Genomic DNA, 19,983 nt, shown 5'->3' with positions numbered 1-19,983 from the left:
CTGTTTTTGTTATGATGGCCCTGTAGTAGAGCTTGAAGTCTTGGTATTGTGATAACTCCTGCACTGCTTTTTTTTGCCTAGATTTGCTTTGGCTATTCTAGGTCTTTTGCTGTTCCATATGAATTTATGGATTGCTTTCTCTATTTCAGTGAAGAATGTGACTGTGATTTTGATAGGGATTGCATTGAATTTGTATAACAATTTGGGCAATATGGCCATTTTCACTAAATTGATTCTGCCTACCCATGAGCATGGGAGGTCTTTCCATCTCCTTGTGTCTTCTTTGATTTCCCTTATTCGATTTTTATAGTTCTCATTACATAGGTCCGTCACGTCCTTGGTTAAGTTGATCCCTAGGTACTTTATTCTTTTTTTGGCTACTGTAAATGGAATTGTTTCCATAATTTCCTTTTCTGTTTGTACATTGCTGGTGTACAGAAAAGCTGCTGACTTTTGTGGATTGATTTTGTATCCTGATACTTTGCCAAATTGGTTTATTAGGTGTAGGAGTTTGGGTACTGAGTTTTTTGGGTCCTTCAGATATAAGATCATGTCATCTGCGAATAGGGATAATTTGATTTCTTCCTTGCCGATGTGGATCCCTCTGATGTCCTCCTCTTGCCTCATTGCTATGGCTAGGGATTCCAGAACTATGTTGAAAAGAAGTGGGGAGAGTGGGCATCCTTGTCGTGTTCCTGAGTTTAGGGGGAATGATTTAAGTTTCTCTCCATTTAAAATGATGTTAGCAGTTGGTCTGTTGTATATGGCTTTTATTGTTTTGAGGAACGTTCCATCTATTCCTGTTCTCTCCAGAGCTTTTAATAAGTATGGATGTTGTATTTTGTCAAAGGCTTTTTGGGCATTGACTGAGATAACAATGTGATTCTTGATTTTAGTTCTGTTTATGTGGTGAATTACGTTGATTGATTTACGGATGTTGAACCATCCTTGTGACTGTGGGATGAAGCCTACTTTGTCATGATGTATAATTTTCTTGATCAGTTTCTGGATCCTGTTAGCTAATTTTTTATTAAGGAGCTTTGCATCTGTGTTCATTAGTGATATTGGTCTGTAGTTCTCTTTTTTTGTTGGGTCTTTGCCTGGTTTGGGAATGAGTATGATATTAGCTTCATAGAATGAGTTTGGGATTTCTCCCTCTGTTTCTACTTCGCGGAAGAGTTTGAGGAGTATTGGTATTAGCTCCTCACTAAGGTTTTGTAGAATTTGTTGGTGAATCCATCTGGGCCTGGGCTTTTCTTTGTTGGGAGGTTCTTGATTACCTCCTTTATCCCACTGTAAGTTATTGGTTTATTTAGTTGATTTATTTCTTCTTGGTTCAGTTTGGGCAGTTTATACTTCTCTAAGAATTGATCCATTTCTGTAAAATTATTGTTTTGTAGTGAGTAGAGGTTCTGGAAATAGTTCCTTATGATTGTTTGAATATCATGTGTACTTGTAATTTTTCTGGTGGAGTCCCTGATTTTACGTATATGAGTCTCTTCTCTTCTTTTTATTTTGTAAGTCTTGCGAGGGTTCTGTCAATTTTATTTATTTTCTCAAAGAACCAGCTTTTAGTCTTATTTATTTGTTGAATGGTCTTTCTATTCTCAATCAGATTTATCTCTTCTTTAATCTTTGTGATCTCTCTCCTCCTAGTCATTTTAGATTCTGTCATTTCTTGTTTCTCCAGTTGTTTTAGTCTCATCATGAGGTTATTCACCTGCTCTGCTTCCATTCTTTTAATGTGAGTGCTGAGGGCAATGATCTTGCCCCTCAGTACTGCCTTAGCTGTGTCCCATAGGTTTCTTTGTGATGTATTTTCTTTGTCATTGTGGCTTATGAATTTGTTGATTTCATCTTTAATTTGGTCTGTGGCCCAAGTGTTGAATAACAGTGTGGGGGTTAGCCTCCAAGAATGTGTATAGCCTCTGTGGTAACCGTTGTTATTGAGGGTTACCTTTAATCCACTGTGATCAGATATAATACATGGGATGACGTCAATACTTTTGTATTTGCTGAGGTTCTTTGTGTGGGCTATGACATGGCCTATTTTGGAGTATGATCCATGTGCTGCTGAGAAGAAGGTGTATTGGGTCTCTGTAGGGTGGAAGATTCTGTATAGATCTGTCAGATCCATTTGGGATATGGTGTTACTTAGGTCCTCAGCTCCCTTGCTGATCCTCTGGGTGTTGGATCTGTCTCTTGGAGAGAGTGGGGTATTAAAGTCTCCCACTATAATTGTGTTTGCGTCTATCTTGCTCTGTAGTTCTGGGAGAATTTGCTTGACATATGTAGGGCCTCTTTTGTTCGTGAGTATACATTTATCACAGTGATGTCTTGATTCTGATTTTTTCCTTGTATTACAATGTAGTGTCCTTCTTTGTCTTTTTGAGTTGATTTTAATGAAAAGTCCAGCTTGTCTGACATCAGGATGGCTACACCTGCCATTTTGGTAGGTGCGTTTGCTTGGAAGATCTTGCTCCATCCTTTCATTCAGAGCCTATTTTTGTCCCTTGCTGTAAGGTGGGTCTCTTGTAGACAACAGATGCCAACTTTTTGTTTGCGGGTCCATTCTGCCAGTCTGCTCCTCTTAATTGGAGAGTTTATACCATTTATATTCAAAGAGATCAAGGATAAGAGTGTTTTTTTCTCCTTCCATTTTCTTGTTGGGCTGTTTTTTCCTCTTTTTTTTTTCTTGAATTTCGTGAGCTGCTCTTTCTATTGGGCTCTGGCTATTGTAGTTTCTTTCTGTTTCTGTCTGTGTGTCCTGTATGATTTCTGTTGGGTGGGATTCCCCTCTTAGAATTCACTGTAGGGCTGGTTTTTTATTCACATACTCCTTTAGATCCTCTTTGCTATGGAAAGATCTGGTTTTCCCTTCGAATGTGAACTCCAACTTCTCTGGATATTTAATCCTAGGTTGCATATTGTTGGCCTGTAGAACTTGGATGGTGTTCTTCCACTCACTTCGTGCTTGGTAGGTTTGTGTGGAGAGGTCTGCTGTTATTCGGATCCTCTTCCCATTGTAGTAAATTTCTTTCTTCGCTTTGGCTGCATTCAGAATTTGCTCTTTATTCTTGAGATCTGAAGTCTTGAATATTATGTACCTCAGGGTAGCTTTTCTGGGGTCTGGCCTGCCAGGTGTCCTATAGGCTTTGGTTACCTGGATGAGGTCCCTTGTGAGATTGGGGAAGTTTTCTGCAATAATTTTATTAATAATATGTTGAAGCCCTCTGCTCTGGTATTGGGCTCCTTCTTCTATTCCAATTATGCGCAGATTATATCTCTTGTCTTTGTCCACTAGTTCCTGGATTAGTCTGCCCTGAAGCTTCACCGTTTCTTGGAGTGTGGTAATTTTCTGATTCTTGTCGGCTGCTTCATTGTCCAAGAGAGAGATTCTGGATTCCATATGGTCAGTTCTTTGTGCTGTGGATTCAATTTGCGGAGTTTATGGATGTCAGAGAGCTATTTATGGTTGTCAGATCAGCTCTGATCGTGGAAATTTCTTCCTTTAAAGAGTTGTATTTTAAATTTATTTTTTCATGCATTTCACTTCTCAGGATGTTAAGGTATTTTTTAACGGACGTTTGCATTGTATCCATTTTTTTTTTTTTTGGGCCAGTCCTGGGCTTGAACTCAGGGCCTGAGCACTGTCCCTGGCTTCTTTTGCTCAAGGCTAGCACTCTGCCACTTGAGCAACAGCGCCACTTCTGGCTGTTTTCTCTATATGTGGTGCTGGGGAATCGAACCCAGGGCTTCAGGTATACGAGGCAAGCACTGTTACCACTAGGCCATATTCCCAGCCCCGCATTGTATCCATTTTTGCTTCCATTTCTTTCTTGGCTTCCTGGATGTCCTTCAAGACTTCCACTCTAAACTCCTGGAATTGTTTTCTGATTTCGCTTCTGACGCTTTCCATCATTTCTGTTAACATGGCCTCATTTGCTTTCTTATTCTCCATCTCTTCTTCAGTCGTGCTGCTTTTTGGAGCTGGCACGTTGGCTTGCCCTTTGATGAATTGTGTTATATTTCTTTGTGATTTGCACATCTGGAGATCTGTGGGTGGCTTCCCTGATTTGGCTTTGTGGTGGTTCCTGCTGGTCCGTCAGTGGGAGCCTTGTGTCCTGGTGTCCTGGCTCTGGGTTTGGGTTTGGCTGTTGAATCTTGCTTCCCAATGGGTGAGCGTGACCTTCTCTGTTGTTGCTGAGGTGGTCACTCTCCCTGCACTTGGGGGTCGGTAGGTTCTGTGTCTTTCTCTATGGGACAGTATCCTGCTGCTCTGTTGTGCTGACCCTAGCGTGCCCCTGTTGGGGGTTTGCTGGTCGCTGATTCAGCATGGCGTGGAGGCTTATCTCTTCTTTGGTTCTTTTTTCCACTCTGTATCTTGGTCAGAGGAGCTCACCTCTCAGGCAATTCGCCTTCCTGTGTGGACCGCTCCGGGGCCGGTGTTGTTGAAGGGGCGGCCCACCCACTTGTGCGAAATGTGCCAAACTGAGTAGGCACGGGCCGATGGAGAGCTCTGCCCTCCTGTGCAGGCGCGCCTACCAGAGCGGGCGCTGTTGCGGGAGACCCCGCCCACCTGTGTGCTGTGCGCTCACTACAACGAGCACTGCCGCTCTGGCCCCATCCACCTGAGCGGGGTACGCCTACCAGAGTGAGCCCCGGGTTGTTGGGTTGTGCTTGCACCCTCCCGCGAGTCTGATGTGAGGGGCAGTATGTGTGGGGCCCAGTGGGATCAACTGTCCGGGCGCGGGTCAGTGCCCTCAGACTGTGCCTCCGCTGTGATCAGGCCCAGGTGTCCCTGCTGTTCTGGTATTGCCCACCAGCGCCTGTGATTTTAGTTGTAAAAGTCCGCGAGGTCCAAGTGCCTCGGGTGGGGCTTGCACTGCCTGCTGTCCCAGGCCCCTGTTGGGAAGGGGGCGGGGCCGGTGCGGCCAGTTCAGGCTCCTGGTTGGCCTTGGGGCTGCTCCACTCTTCCCCTGCTAAACTCCTGTGACTTCCCAGAGCCTGATGTGGCCTTCCTGCCTGATTTGGGGGTTCTTTGTTCCCTCAGGGTGGGGAGGGGAGGGAGAGAGCTCTAGCTTCTTTGTAGGGTTTGGGTCTCTGATAGATGTTCTCCCGTTGAGGGAGGGGAGTAATGGGGGACTCACTGGTCCTGGATTGTGTGTGTGTCCCATGCCGCCATTGATCCTTCAGGGATAGAGTGCTGTAGTGTGGTGAAAGGTCGTGGTGGTGTCCTCAGCTCTCCCCTTCTGCACTGCTGGGTTCCCTAGCCACTTACATCCGTTCCCGGTATGGACCTGAACTTCCCGTCACCGCTGTCGCCGTGTGTCTTGGTCCGCACTCTCCCTGGGGTCCCGCTGTCTGGACTCTGCCCTCCTGGTGTGAGTCGGTCTGCCGATCGCCAGGTCCCCTTTCCTGGCCTGGCCCTGTTCGGGCCAGGGTCGGCTGATGGGGGGAGGGTGCCCCGGAGATTCTCCAGCTCCGTGTAGGTTTTCGGCTCTTCTTTTTTGTTTTCTTGCATTTCTCCACTGCTTCTGGCTGCTGGTTTTGCTGGGTTCTTGATGGGGTGTTGGGTGCTGGAGTTCCCAGCTCACTATTCAGTTGGAGCAAGTCGGGGTGCCTCCCTACTGTGGCAGTGCCATCTTCCTCCCTCTAGAATTAAAATTTAACCAATTTTTACAATTTGGTAGCATTTTTTAAAAATTGGGGTGTTGATAAATTCCACACATTTTGTCATAGTTGATTTCTAGTTTCATTGGTTTAGGGAACATATTCTATACAATTTCCACTGTTTGAAATTGTATTGAGATTTTATGGCTCAGTATTTTATTTTGGTAAATGTTATATTTACAGGCGGAAGGGATGTCTATCTTATACTTACTGATGTAGACTAATTCTGAGAGGTTCAGAGCAACCTTTTTAAAAGTATGACGGAGTATAGCCTTCCTAGAATAAATTTCTCAAAATTTCTTTAGTGTATTTAGAATGAAATCCAAGCATCAATTCAGATCCTATAAGAAATTGTGTGATCCAATCAATGTGCTCCCCTTGGATCTTATTTTCTGGTATTTTCTAGTCTCCTATTCACCCTATACACTAATTTCACACTGATCATTTGGAACATTTTTCTCTATACTCTCTTAGAATATTCCATACTCTTTCTAGTAGGATTATTTTTAATGCAATGAGTTAGTTGTAGTCTGTTGGTCAGGGATAAAAGACTGACACATGATTCTTTATCCCTTTTTATATATGAATAAACATTAAACTTGAGGGTATGAGAAATTCCATTCCTACATAAAATGAGGAAAGCCATGTACCTAAAAATGTTTGTGTCAGCCTGGTATAGTGGTACAGCCTACAATATCAGCTATATGGAAGGTAGAGGTAGGGGATCATAGTCTCAGGACTGCATAAAAGCAAGAGACTCAGATGTAAAATGGCTATGGTTTTGGTTCTGGGACTTAAGCTCAGGGCCTAGACAGTGTCCCTAAGGGGTTTTGTTTTGTCTTGCTCTGTCCCTAAGCACTTTTGCTCAAGGCACTCTACCACTTGCGCTACATCTCCATTTCTGGCTCTGAATATAATAAAGACTTGAGAAATTCAAAGTTGTGCAACAAGATAGGAAAGTTGTTAGCATTTCCCCAGCCTCAGGTCCTCAGCAACTCCCATTAGTCCCCAGATCCATCCATACCTAATGAGCCACTCCTACTCAGTATTAAGACCTACCTACTTCCCCCTTATCTCCAGAGACAAACTGCAACCTTGATAAGGTACAGATGCCATGTATCTCCCTCTCCTGTGAGAGCTATGGACCCACTAATAAACCTCCTTAAAAACCTTCTCCTGTCTGTGATTATCTCTGTGTATGGTCCCCTGGGATGGCCAGGACATATCCTTTCAAAAGTATATTCCAATATTTTTCAACAAGGTAAGATATTCCACATGACCTAGTAGGGAGGCAGAAAGAGCATTGCTCAGCATTTACCTGCAGATAGGTATTCTCCAGATCTAAATACGTCAGTAAGATAACTGTCTAAACCTAAAGAGAAAACCAAAGCCCACATTATGGTACACGCTAGGTAAATTGCTTCTCCTGTAGAGCAGTAGGCCAGTCTTATATTCAGATCCTGTGTTGGGCTGGGGCCTGGAGCCTCTCTTTAGGTATTTGTTAGCCACTGAGAGAGGCTCCAGGTGGCTAACAAATACCTAAAGATAATTAAAAAATAAGTGATACTGGATAAAAGATAGCCAATAAATGTTAAAATAGGTAAAAAAAAAATTAAAGGCAGATATCAGCAAGGTACAAAGTTATTATCTTTAAGTTATAAGGAATACATGAATTTTTTTTCCAATGAAGAAGTCAGTCTGCCAACAATAACCCACCTACAGAATGTGGCACCTACAGTATGGACACATAAATGAGGAACCTCTTGATACAAGGCACATCACTATGAGATATTCTTTTTTTTTTTTTTTTTTTTTTTTTTTGGCCAGTCCTGGGCCTTGGACTCAGGGCCTGAGCACTGTCCCTGGCTTCTTCCCGCTCAAGGCTAGCACTCCGCCACTTGAGCCACAGCGCCGCTTCTGGCCGTTTTCTGTATATGTGGTGCTGGGGAATCGAACCTAGGGCCTCGTGTATCCGAGGCAGGCATTCTTGCCACTAGGCTATATCCCCAGCCCACTATGAGATATTCTTATGCAAACAATGAAACCTGGATCTAATCAAATCTTCAGTTTGATGCCCTATTTTTAAGGTGTCCCAGGATAGAGGTACACATTGGAACAGCACCAGAAGAATGTTATCAGAAGAGCCCTGAACATAAGAACTTGTGAAGGACAAGATATTTCTTCTGCAATGTAAACAGGTGCCGTGTGATGTGAAGAAGCACAAATAAAAAGTATGTAAGCCTGCTGTGAATGCCAACTTAAGCTCAGCTGTTAAAGGCTATCTTTATCTGAACACTAGTCGCTGACTAGGAGTATCTTCGCTACTCAGGAGGCTGAGTTGAAGAATCATAGTATAAGGCCAACCTGGTCAGGTTGAGACTCTATCTCAAAAATAAGCAGGGTTCAAGGAATGGCTCAAATTAAAGAATGGCAGCTTAGCAAGTACAAGGGTCTGACATTAGCCCCCAATATCATACACACAAAAGGACAGTTATGAGGCAATTAATGAAATGCATGCTAAATATGATAATATAAGGGAATTCTTTTTAATTTAGTAGGAATGATGAAGAATAGTAAAGTTATATAAGAAAAATGTCCTTATTTCTTAGAGATTTATACTGAAGTGTTAGGAGTCAATATTCTTAAAATTCTTTAGATAGAAACAGGGAAGAGTATAGGAAGTAGAATAACAGTTTATGATTGTTGAATGAGCCTGGTGAGACTGTGGGAATTAAGATTACTTCTATGATTATTTTTTCTACTTTTGCTTAAGGCCATTATTTCTTATAATAAGAATGTAAACATCTTCAAATTACAGGAAGAGCCAGAAAACACATAAGAATGCTCCTGGGGCTGAGCCAGAAGCACACACAAAGAATAGGGTTCCAAATCTCTCTAACTGGACCAAGAAGCCACTACTCTTGCCATAGTGCCAAGTGACAACACCTCAGCTGGCACTCCTACCAACACCTTCTGTTGGCACCACCATTAGGAATACTACCTATTATCACAGCTGACATTTTGCCAGGCTGGCATCTAAGTGGTCCCTTCCTGCACCCGGGTTGCAAGGAAATCTGGAAGGTATTTACCTGACATTTTCAATTGTGTAGAATAAGAAACGGGTTTCACTTTAATATGGAACCAACCCAGATGCCCCTCAGTAGACAAATGGATCAGGAAAATGTGGTACATATACACAATGGAATGTTATGCCTCTATCAGAAAGAATGACATTGCCCCATTCGTAAGGAAATGGAAGGACTTGGAAAAAATTACACTAAGTGAAGTGAGCCAGACCCAAAGAAACATGGACTCTATGGTCTCCCTTATAGGGAATAATTAGCACAGGTTTAGGCTAGTCACAGCAGAGGATCACAAGAGCCCAATAGCTATACCCTTATGAACACATAAGATGATGCTAAGTGAAATGAACTCCAGGTTATGGAAATGATTGTTATATCACTGTTGTAACTACTTTCAACGTGCTATGTGTAACCGTAACTTCTATTATTGATGATCTTCTTGTGTCCCCTTCCTGTGGCTGTACCTGCACTATCTCTGTATCTTATCTGAATACATTGGAAACCATGTATACTGGTATTAGAACTAGGAAACTGAAAGGGACTACTAAAATCGAGAGACACAGGGTAAAAAATACAAATGACTACAAAAGCAATACTTGCAAAACTGTTTGGTGTAAATGAACCGAACAACTCTTGCGGGGGAAAGGGAAAGGGGGAGGGGGGAAGGGGGAATGAGGGAGGAGGTAACAAACAGTAAAATAAATGTATCCAGTGCCTAACATATGAAACTGTAACCTCTCTGTACATCAGTTTGAAACTAAAAAAATTTTTTAAAAGGTGAATATTCCCCAAGAATAAAGGGGTTTCAAAAGCCAAAAAGAATAAAGTAATACACAATAAACAAATATGTATGATTCTGTGACATTGAGCATTTACCTGTGGCCCAGTTCTTGGTACTGTCAGGACTCATGCTGCTGTACAACCCATGCTCCAAATCCTGGCCAGTACCTCCTACTGGAAGTTACCCCAGCATTAAACACAGATCTGGGAAAAGCAAAGGTTCTCTGACATGGAGCCTCATAACTTTTTTTTTTGGCTAGTCCTGGGCCTTGGACTCAGGGCCTGAGCACTATCCCTGGCTTCTCTTTGCTCAAGGCTAGCACTCTGCCATTGAGCCATGGCGCCACTTCTGGCCATTTTCTATATATGTGGTGCTGGGGAATCGAACCCAGGACTTCATGTATACGAGGCAAGTACTTTTACCACTAGGCCATATTCCCAGCCCTGAGCCTCATAATTTTGACTTAGAAATTCAGAGCTCACTAAGAGAAGCTTCATATGAAGGAGCCACCAAGGAAAAGAGAGATGAGATGAACTTAGAAGAGAATGGAGATAAACAGGGAAAGAGAACCAGAGTAGGACGTAGCTAAAATGATCTTGTGTTCTGGTTCCCTGAGTCTATCCAACTTGGGCTATTGTCTCAAAATATTAAAAAGATCCTCATTCATTATCCAAACAATTCTGATTGGAACAATCAATAATATGAGCCACACTAGAAACAATGGAAGCAAGGGTTTGGAGACAGGTGTGTGTGTGTGTGTGTGTGTGTGTGTGTGTGTGTGTGTGTGTGTATGTCTATGGTATGTATGTATGTGTCAAGGTGCCAGGCTTGATCAAACAGAGCTCAGAAGCCATGAAGAGAAGTTCTTTCTTTATCCCATGTAAAGGAAGGAGTCCCTGATGATATATAAGCAGGATAATCACAAGACTAGGCAACAGTATCTTATACTCATCTTCTAAACAATAAGATAGATAAGATGTGGACACTAATCAGGAAGTCAGATGTCAGAAGCTTGCTAGTACTGGAAGAAGTCCCACCAAAAATAGTTGTATCAGATGCTGGGTGGCTTTTTAGGAGTCTAGAGAGGGTCCAGTGAGAAGGAGTAAAAAAGAAGTGACTGGGGGAAAGGGGTCACACTTATGCACATTTCTAAATCAAGCCAGCTGCACTCCTGATTACAGACACAACTGAGTTTTGAGTTCCTAAAACTTGGCATTACAAGAAGAAAGAGAAAAGTCCATGTGACAAAGAGCAAAGAATTGTGTCTTTGATGTATGAAGATCCTGATACACAGAGTTCACTCCAGTGTTAAAGGGAACACATCTTTATAACAAGTCTCTGAACGTAGATTTCCCTCATGCTTGAGGAACTATTTCCATTTTGAGGGGTTTCTAAATGTCTCTGATTAATTTTTAAGTTAGTTTTTGAGACCTCAACTTACATGCATCATTGACCAGTGTCTGCAAACAATTTGATTCAAGGAGGGATGAGGTCCTTAGGAAATTAATGTGATACTTTCAGCTTATTCCCAGAAGAGTATGACATTTTATTCATTCATTCATTCACTCATTTATTCATTCAATGTTACTGTAAAATCCCACTAAAATTGGGGGCCATACACAACAGAATTGTTTATCTTTTCTAAGAGAGAGAGAGAGAGAGAGAAGAGGGGGAGAGGGAGAGGGAGAGAAACAGAGAGACAGAGAGAGAGAGAAAATTTAAAACTGTGGAAATCTAAGGAGAGTGAGCAGATCCATATGAAATAACCCTGCGTGAAGATGGAAATCTAAGAATGTCGCTATTCCAAGGACTACCAGGAAACATGCACAGCAACACTATTTTAGGATGGCATTATTTCACAAAGAATATAGATCCTCTCAAAGAAATTGTTTTTAATCCATCAGTAGACCCAGGAACTTTTAATTCCAACTAAGAAAAAGGCGAACAAAAATTCAGAGAAATGCCAAAGGCACACAGATAGGTGGAAGAGAAAGGTATCTATTTGCTCATTCCCCCTTTAAAAACATCTGCTGAGATTTTACATGAACCTAAGCAGCAAACAAAATGAACACTCTCTCTACTCTTACATATAGAAATAAGACATCGCAGAGTAAAATGCCCTTGGAATCAGACCTACAAAAATACATAAAAGTAAATTTAGGGTAGGGTAAGGCATGGTGGTGCTGTCTGACCAACAATCACAATTCCAGCTACTCAAGAGGTAGAGATCAAGAAAATAGGAGCTGGAGGCCAGCTTCGAATGCCATTTCAATAAGCTGGGCATGGTGGTGCATGTATCTATTCCAGCTATACAGGAGGCTATTTGTTGATCCAGGCCTGCTAAGATAAAACACATAGCTATTTTGTGTGACTGTGACCAAAATAATTGACTAGAAACAACTTAAGGGAGGAAATTATCCATTTTGGCTGATGGTTTCAGAGAGTTTAGCTCATGTTCCATTGGCCCTATAGCTTTGGGCAGAATATCATGGCAATAGGGGAATGTGGTTGAGAAGCTTCTTCATCAAAGACATGAATCAGAAAGAAAGTAGACTGGTACAAAGTGTAACTTTTAAGGGCTGTCCCAGTGATCTAATTCCTCCAGCTAAGCCTACCTCCTAAAGCTTCTAGTACCTCCCAAATTAGGGTCCCAGTTGAGGATGAAACTTTCAACACATGAACTTATGAGAAATATTTCATAACAGAGGCACTCCACTCAATCCACTATATACCCTACATTGTGAATAAGACAAAGAACACAGATGGGGGTCTGAAAGCTCTGAATTCGAATCCCAGCTCTTCCATTTACCTTATAACTAAAATTCACTGTATTCTGAGAATGCCATCAACATCAGTCCAATAAGACAGAGATCTGAGAACACACCTTGCCTTCCATCTCTTTACCATAGAAAGCCCAACAACTGCCCAGTGATCATCCAACTCTGGGACTAGATGGAAGTCAGAGCAATGTGGATCTATCAAGGAAGCCTACAGTGGAGACATTTCCCCCATTCCAGGAATCGGCACTTTCTCGGTCACCTCTCCGAGACTGGATCTTTCTTGACTCTGGTACCTGGCTCTCTGCCCACTTATTTCTGCCTCAATAGTCCCCAGCAAAACTAATAGGTCTCTATCTAAATATTATTTGCTTTTAATTACTAAGAAAACTAAATGAGCACCCAGTGCTGCCATGTACAGACTTCCCTGGCTGCCTCTGGAAGGTAATGAACTGCTAAGCCATGTTTAAAGACAGGGCTTCCTCACATCAGCAGGAAAATTGACTGCACAAAGCCAGGGCGAACTCAGAAGTCAGAGAATGCTGAGTATGAGGCCTGCCTCAGCCTGTGATCATACTGTCTCCCTGAGTTCAGCCAATTTCTATTCAGATACAGTCTCAGAACAACATCCTTCTGAAAAGGAGGACTGATCTCATTGGAAAAACAGAACATGAACATTGAGCAAATATTCTTTTGTATGTTGTATGTGCATGTGCATGTGTGCATGCGCATGCATGCGTGCGTGTGCCACTCATAGGGCTTGAACTCAGGGCCTGGGTGCTGTCCCTGAGCAATTTTTCTTAAGGCTAATGCTCTACCACTTGAAGCACAACTCCACTTTTGGCTTTTTTTGGTAGTTAATTGGAGATAAAATTCTCACAGGCTTTCCTGCCTGCTTTCCTGCTAGCTTTGAGCCATAATCCTCAGATCTCATTCTCCTGAGTAGCTAGGATTATAGGCACAAGCCACTGACACCCAGCTGAGAAAAATCCTTTTGTAGCAGCATCCAAAATGGGATTTTTGGACATTCATTATGAGAAGCAAAGGGAAGAAAACATTTACATTTTCTTTCCTTTTTTTTTTTAACCAGTCCTGGGTCTTGTCCTTTGCTTTTTTCTATATATGTGGTGCTGAGGAATCGAACCCAGGGCTTCATGTATACGAGGCTAGCACTTTGCCATTAGGCCATATTCCCAGCCACAGTCCTGGGTCTTGAACTCAGGACCTGGGCTCTGTCCAAGGCTGTTCACACACATGTCCCTGAAGCCATCTGCAAGCAGAAGAGTCATCTTCAAAGGCCCACGGAGTGGCAAATGACAGAGCTGGAGACATGGACACAACTCAGATTTGCTTTCCCTCAAATCGAGCTATCTGAGTAAGGAAAATTCACTAAGGATTCGGAGCAACCAGGTATTTCTTGAGTGACAGAGCCATCTCAATTCCTTTCCTGTGGCTCCTTACCCTACATCAGAAGCCACAGAATTATAGATGCTGTGATACTCACTTAGTTTTCAGATGGCTTGCTATGAGTAAGGCTGGGAAGATTCTTTGGGCAGAAGATTCCTTGACGACAGATTATGTAAGACTCTGCGTGAGCTGACAGGTTAGTCAGCAACCTCGTGAACTGGGGACACCATGGCTGTTAAGGTACTGAAAAGAAAATACATTTTGATTCCTTTCTTGTGAAAGTGGTAAGTACATGTTATAGACAGGCTTCTTAGCCATCAATCAGTAGGCTAGGTCAGTATATAGACACATAGGGAAAGGCGTAGACAAGCCAACCACATGTTCTCTGCACCCAAGGGACCCCTCTTCCCCAACATAGCTGAAAGCAGGTACCAAAGACACTGTAAGGAGCCTAGACTGGATGTACCATCCACCACATGGACAGGCCACTCTAGGACAGGCCTAGAGAGAGGTCTCACTTTCTATTATCTCTCTTCTTGGGCTCCCACCTTCCCTGCCCAGGTAAGGAAATCAATCATACAAACACTTTGTCAGCAAGACTGCCAAGTGGCTCTCATAAGCACATAGGCAGACCATTAAGACATAAAATAATCTCTACTTCCCAGAAGAGGAAAAAACTGGCTCAGGCCTGGCCATATTTAAAGGAGGCAGTTCTGGTACCTGACGTTGGCTCTGCCTCCAGGCCCAATGCTCTCTCTTCTGCACTGCATTGTGGAAGCCAGAGGAGGCTTCCTCAATTAGAAGCAATCCAGGAATGTAGCACATTGCCTAAGCTACTTCTGCCTGACCTTGGAGCTTTATCTTTCCCTCCTATCCATCCACTCTGAGGCAGGACCTAAGAACTGGGAGAGATGAGTTCTGTTCTCTACTCTGTCTCATCCCAATGTGTGACCCTGCAATATGAGTCTCAGCTTGCCATATATAAAATGGCCAGCTGGACCAGATTGCATGTACACCTTTTAGGTGATCCCAGTTGACATTCTTTTTTTTTTTCCTGGTCCTGGGGCTTGAACTCTAAAATCTGGGTCTGGGCACTCTCCCTGGGTCCCTTTTTCTCAAGCTTAGTAATCTACCACTTGAGACACAGCACGATTTCTGGCTTTTTATGTGATTAATTGGATATAATAGTACCATGGACTTTCCTGCCGAAGCTGGCTTTGAACTGTGATCAGCCTCCTGAGTAGCTAGGATTATAGACATGAGCCACCAGCTCCCACTTGCCATTCTATAGGCCTAGGGGAGTGCTGGAAGACACAGAGCTGGAACCCTCATAAGGAGGGCAAAAAGCCTATCTTTTTGCCCAGGCTGTAAGAGTCACTGAAATCTTAAAGCCTCCATTGGGGACAGAGTGCTTCCTGCAGAAGATCACAAGAGGGCTGAGACCATTGGAAGGGCACGCCTGGGTGAGCCAGGGTTGGACATCTCAAAAGCAGTGTGTCCCTAAGAACTGTTCACAGAGAATTTCCTTGAGCTACTAACTCAGACAAGACAAGGTACTCATTTGAGTTTCACTCAATTCTGTTTAATGACTCCAAAATGCTTCCTTACAACTTTGCATAAATTTACCAGCTCAGCCCCACTCCAGAATTCCACCAGCAACCTTATTAGAAGGCAGTAAGTGGTAGAAAATATTGACACATCCAGCTAATTGTGTTACTAATGCCATAAATATTCAGATGGCCTCTAACAACTCGTACAGAGCATTTAGCATGGCTAAATCAAAGGTGATGCTTTGCTAATTATATCTCTATAAATTTATTTTATGGCAGGAATCAAGGGGTCTGTTTGCCAGAGCCAGAAGGAAGTGGGAAAGACTTCATGAAGCAAGCCCTATGGACATGATACATTAGAAATAAGTGTAGCTTGCATAGCACACAAGCTATCTGGAGGTTTTAAGAGAGAAGGAAATATAAATTGTAGGAGAGAGGGGTCTAAAAGTATATCAGGCAGCCATGTCTGAGTGGTCTGATCCACTAGAACTGCTGTTTACTCTTTTGAGCCTATGAGTTCAAGGGACAGAAAATAGCCAGGGTAGGGCACACGTCAGCTAATTGTTTGCACTGTATGGCCAGTGTCCGTGGCTGGAAAGCTCCAGAGAGGAAAATCCTGTGTTCACTCCTCATAGAGGACTTTAAATCCCGTAGACCTATGATCACTTTTTGAAATGATGCACATCTTATAGACTCAGCAGTGTAGTTGGCACTTGTGAACTCTGAGGTGGTGTAAACTCTGTAGCTTACCTTGCTTCAGGAAGCAGGACCAACTTTCCACTTTCTTTTACATTGTCTGGGAAATATTACTCCCAGATGAAAGTGCTTATTCTAAAGGAAAATAATTTTTCCTTTTTTTCTCTTTTTAGCTGAGCTCAGACAGGCTTTTGAGAAATATTTATGATGAATTATCTCTATCTCAGTTTTTATTCATTAGGAATATGTGAGATCTCAGCCAGATCTCAGCCAGATCAGGTAAGAAGATAACTTTTATCTGCCTAGAGAATAGTCATATTGGTCATTCAGCAAAGATTTCCAGTTTTCTTTATCTATATTGAGCTATCTCTTTCAAACTTAAACAAGGACATGGGACTTTTTGTAGCCAATGAGAGGAATGTAAGAAACTGTTTTGGTTCTAAGCAAGCTACTTACTTTAAAACTAATGTCAGTCAACTTTTTATCTTTTTTCAGTTGTAGGGCTTGAATTCTGGGTCTAGGCGCTGTACTTGCCCTTTTTTGCTCACAGCTAGTACTCCACCACTTTGAGCCACAGTGCCACTTTGGGTTTTTGAGTGGTTGAATAGAGATAAGAAACTCATGGAGACTTTTCTGCCCAGGCTGGCCAACAACCACAATCCTTAGAGCTCAGCCTCCTGAGTAGCTAGCTCCTGAGCCACTAGCACCCAGCTCGGCCAACTTTTTCTATGAAAGGCAAGACATATGACTATGGTCACTACTATTTGAGTCTGTTTTTGTGCTACCAAAGCAGCCATAGAAAGCTCGGTGCCGGTGGCTCAAACTGTAATCCTAGCTACAAAAGGGGCTGAGACTTGAGGATCATGTTTAAAGCCACCCTGGGCAGAAAAGTCTTTGAGACTCTTATCTCCAATTAATCACCAGAAAACTTCCTTGAGCACTAGCCTTGAGCAGAAGAGCTCACAGACAATGCCCAGGCCCAGAGTTCAAGCCCCACCACCGACCCCCACCCCAACCCCCAAAAAGCAGCCACAGATAACATGTAATCAAATCAAATGGATGTGGCTACATTCAAATATAGCTCTTTTTTTTTTATAAAATTGAAATTTGAATTTCATTCATTTTTGAAAAATATTCTTCTTTTGATTTTGAAAACATTTCAAATATGCTCCCTTGTCAGCCGACAGGCAGCTCATGGCATAGGGCTGGCACTGGGAGCCATGGGTTAAAAAAAATACTTCATGAAGAAGACAGATCTGAAGCAACATGATGGATTCAGAAGCTCAAGAAAAGAGGCCACCAATGTTAACATCTTCAAAACAAGAACTATCAACTCACATGACAAATGTTGGTGAAATTAAGCATTATTTCTGTGGTTGTGCAGCTTTCAACAACATGGTGGTCACATTTCCCATTCAAAAGCTCCTCTTAGGAGACTTCACAAGAGAAGATATAAAAATGGCAAAGAAACACATGAGGAAATGCTCAACATCCCTGCTAGTAAAGGAAATGCAAATAAAAACAACCCTGAGATACCACCTCACCCCAGTTAGAATGGCCTATACTCTGAACTCAGGCAACAACAAATGATGGAGGGGGTGCGGGGAAAGAGGAACCCTTCTCCATTGTTGGTGGGAGTGCAAATTAGTACAACCACTTTGGAGAACAGTATGGAGGTTTCTCAAAAAGCTCAATATAGACCTACCCTATGACCCAGCCATACCACTCCTAGGCATCTATCCTAAACAGCAAGTCCCAAGATATCAAAAAGACATTTGTACTTCCATGTTTATCGCGGCACAATTCACAATAGCCAAAATATGGAAACAACCCAGATGCCCCTCCACAGACGAATGGATCCAAAAAATATGGTACTTATACACAATGGAATACTACATAGCGATTAGGAATGGTGAAATATTGTTATTCGCAGGGAAATGGTCAGAACTCAAACAAATAATGTTGAGCGAGACAAGCCTAGAACATAGAAAACAAAGGGGCATGATCTCCCTGATATATGACTGTTAAGAAAGGGAGACGGAGAGACAGTAGAGACCAAGTCTGTGAAACCAAAAACTGCTTGTCAAATAGTATTCCCCACAGAATTGGGGCAGCGACCCAACAGTATGTAACTAAAACCAAACAACTACTCAACATATAAAGGTCAAAAATTGACCTCTCAGGGGAATACAATAGCTCAAAAGCTATGTATGTACGTTCATATAAGACTATGTCGACATATAGTCTAATATCGACATTACATTTAAAGCCCTAGGTGAACTTTCTTGGGCGTGGCCATGTGGCTACTGTATACGTTCTTGATACATTGTATATTGTATATATGTCTACCTGACCTAGAGAAGGGATAGAAAAACAGGACCTAAGATATCACAAGAAATGTACACACTGCCCTACTATGTAACTGTACCCTTTTTGCACAACACCTTGTCAAAAAATTTGTGTTTAATTAATAAACAAATAAATACAAAAAAGCTCCTCTTAGGCAGCAGCTGTGTGGAATCAAAACCTGGGATGCCATACTTCAGCTGAGGAAGGATGCATTTCAAAACTTGTATGTGGAATCCTTCCCCCATTGATGTAGAAAACAACTACCTAGTCCTTACATTTGGTCTGTATGAGGATTTGTCTTGCCTTCTCTGTAAGCATGTTAGTGCTCCCAAGTTTGCAACTTATAGTGTGGCTACAAGTGCTTGCAGGGACCACAGAAGCCATTTTCACTTCATTGGAAAGAGTTCAGACATTGCTTTAAGACCACAAACATCATCACAAATTCACAAATACACATCAGGCTTTCCGGGCACTGAAATGCCATGGGATTGAAGAGTATTATCAAAGTTTGGTGCCTATTCTTTTCCTTAATAGATGCAGCAATAATCTTCTCCTCCTCCTCCTCCTCTTCCTCCTCCTCCTCCTCCTCCTCCTCCTCTCTCCTCCTCCTCCTCCTCCTCCTCCTCCTCCTCCTCCACCTCCTCCTTCTCCTCCTTCCTCTTCCTCTTCCTCTCTCCTTCTCCTCCTCCTCCGTCTTCCTCCTCTTCCTCCTCTTCCTCCTCCTCCTCCTCCTCCTCCTCCTCCTCCTCCTCCACCTCCTCCTTCTCCTCCTTCCTCTTCCTCTTCCTCTCTCCTTCTCCTCCTCCTCCGTCTTCCTCCTCTTCCTCCTCTTCCTCCTCCTCCTCCTCCTCCTCCTCCTCCTCCTCCACCTCCTCCTTCTCCTCCTTCCTCTTCCTCTTCCTCTCTCCTCCTCCTCTTCCTCCTCCTCCTCCTCCTCCTCCTCCTCCTCCTCCTCCTCTTCCTCCTCCTCCTCTTCCTCCTCCTCTTCCTCCTCTTCTTTCTTCTTTTTTGGCTTTGGGGTCCCATTAAGGATCATTTCCCTACTGCAACAACTCCAGTGCTCATTTGGTTAATGACTTCATCTGTGGAGGTTTTTTGGATGCTGTTTTGGAATTCTTGTTTTTCCCAGTTAATGTTGTGAAAACTCACATACAGTCTCAGATTGGTGGGGAATTTCCGTCTTTCTCCAAGGTGTTCAAAACAATTTCGCTGGAACGGGGCAGAAAACTGGCTAATCATTTCAGAGGTGCACATCTGACTTGTCATCAGTCCCTCATCTCTTGGGGAATAATCAATGCAACTTATGAGTTCTTGTTGGAGATTATATTTTAAAAAAAGTCATCAGCGAAATGGCACTTATCAACTATATAGACCTAAGAAGAATGTGGTGTAACCTTCTTCCTGATAGGCCTAAATACAAGTTGATGTTAAATCCATACTGCAGTAAATTATGGGCAATGATGTTTTTGTTAAGCATAAAAAAGACTGAGGATTCAGTAGAAAAATGTAGGGGTTTTTGTTTTGTTTTTTAATAATTACCCAAGAGATTTAAGCTAATTGCCTGGCAAAAAGATATTTATCTGATTGCTTTTGAAAGGGTAACCTAATGGCCAAGATATGGTTTGTTTTTCTCCTGAAATAGCATTTAAGGCTTCCCTATTGAAATA

General features: G+C 42.6%; 1 pseudogene; it reads left to right on the top strand.

Moving 5' to 3' along the window:
• The first annotated feature begins 17,233 nt into the window (after nt 1-17,233).
• LOC125350906 lies at nt 17,234-19,648 on the top strand (annotated as a pseudogene).
• Nucleotides 19,649-19,983: the final 335 nt, after the last annotated feature.

Source organism: Perognathus longimembris, chromosome 4 (genome assembly GCF_023159225.1).
Source record: "Perognathus longimembris pacificus isolate PPM17 chromosome 4, ASM2315922v1, whole genome shotgun sequence".
NCBI classification, from domain to species: Eukaryota; Metazoa; Chordata; class Mammalia; order Rodentia; family Heteromyidae; genus Perognathus; species Perognathus longimembris.
This window is presented reverse-complemented; position numbering and strand designations above follow the sequence as displayed.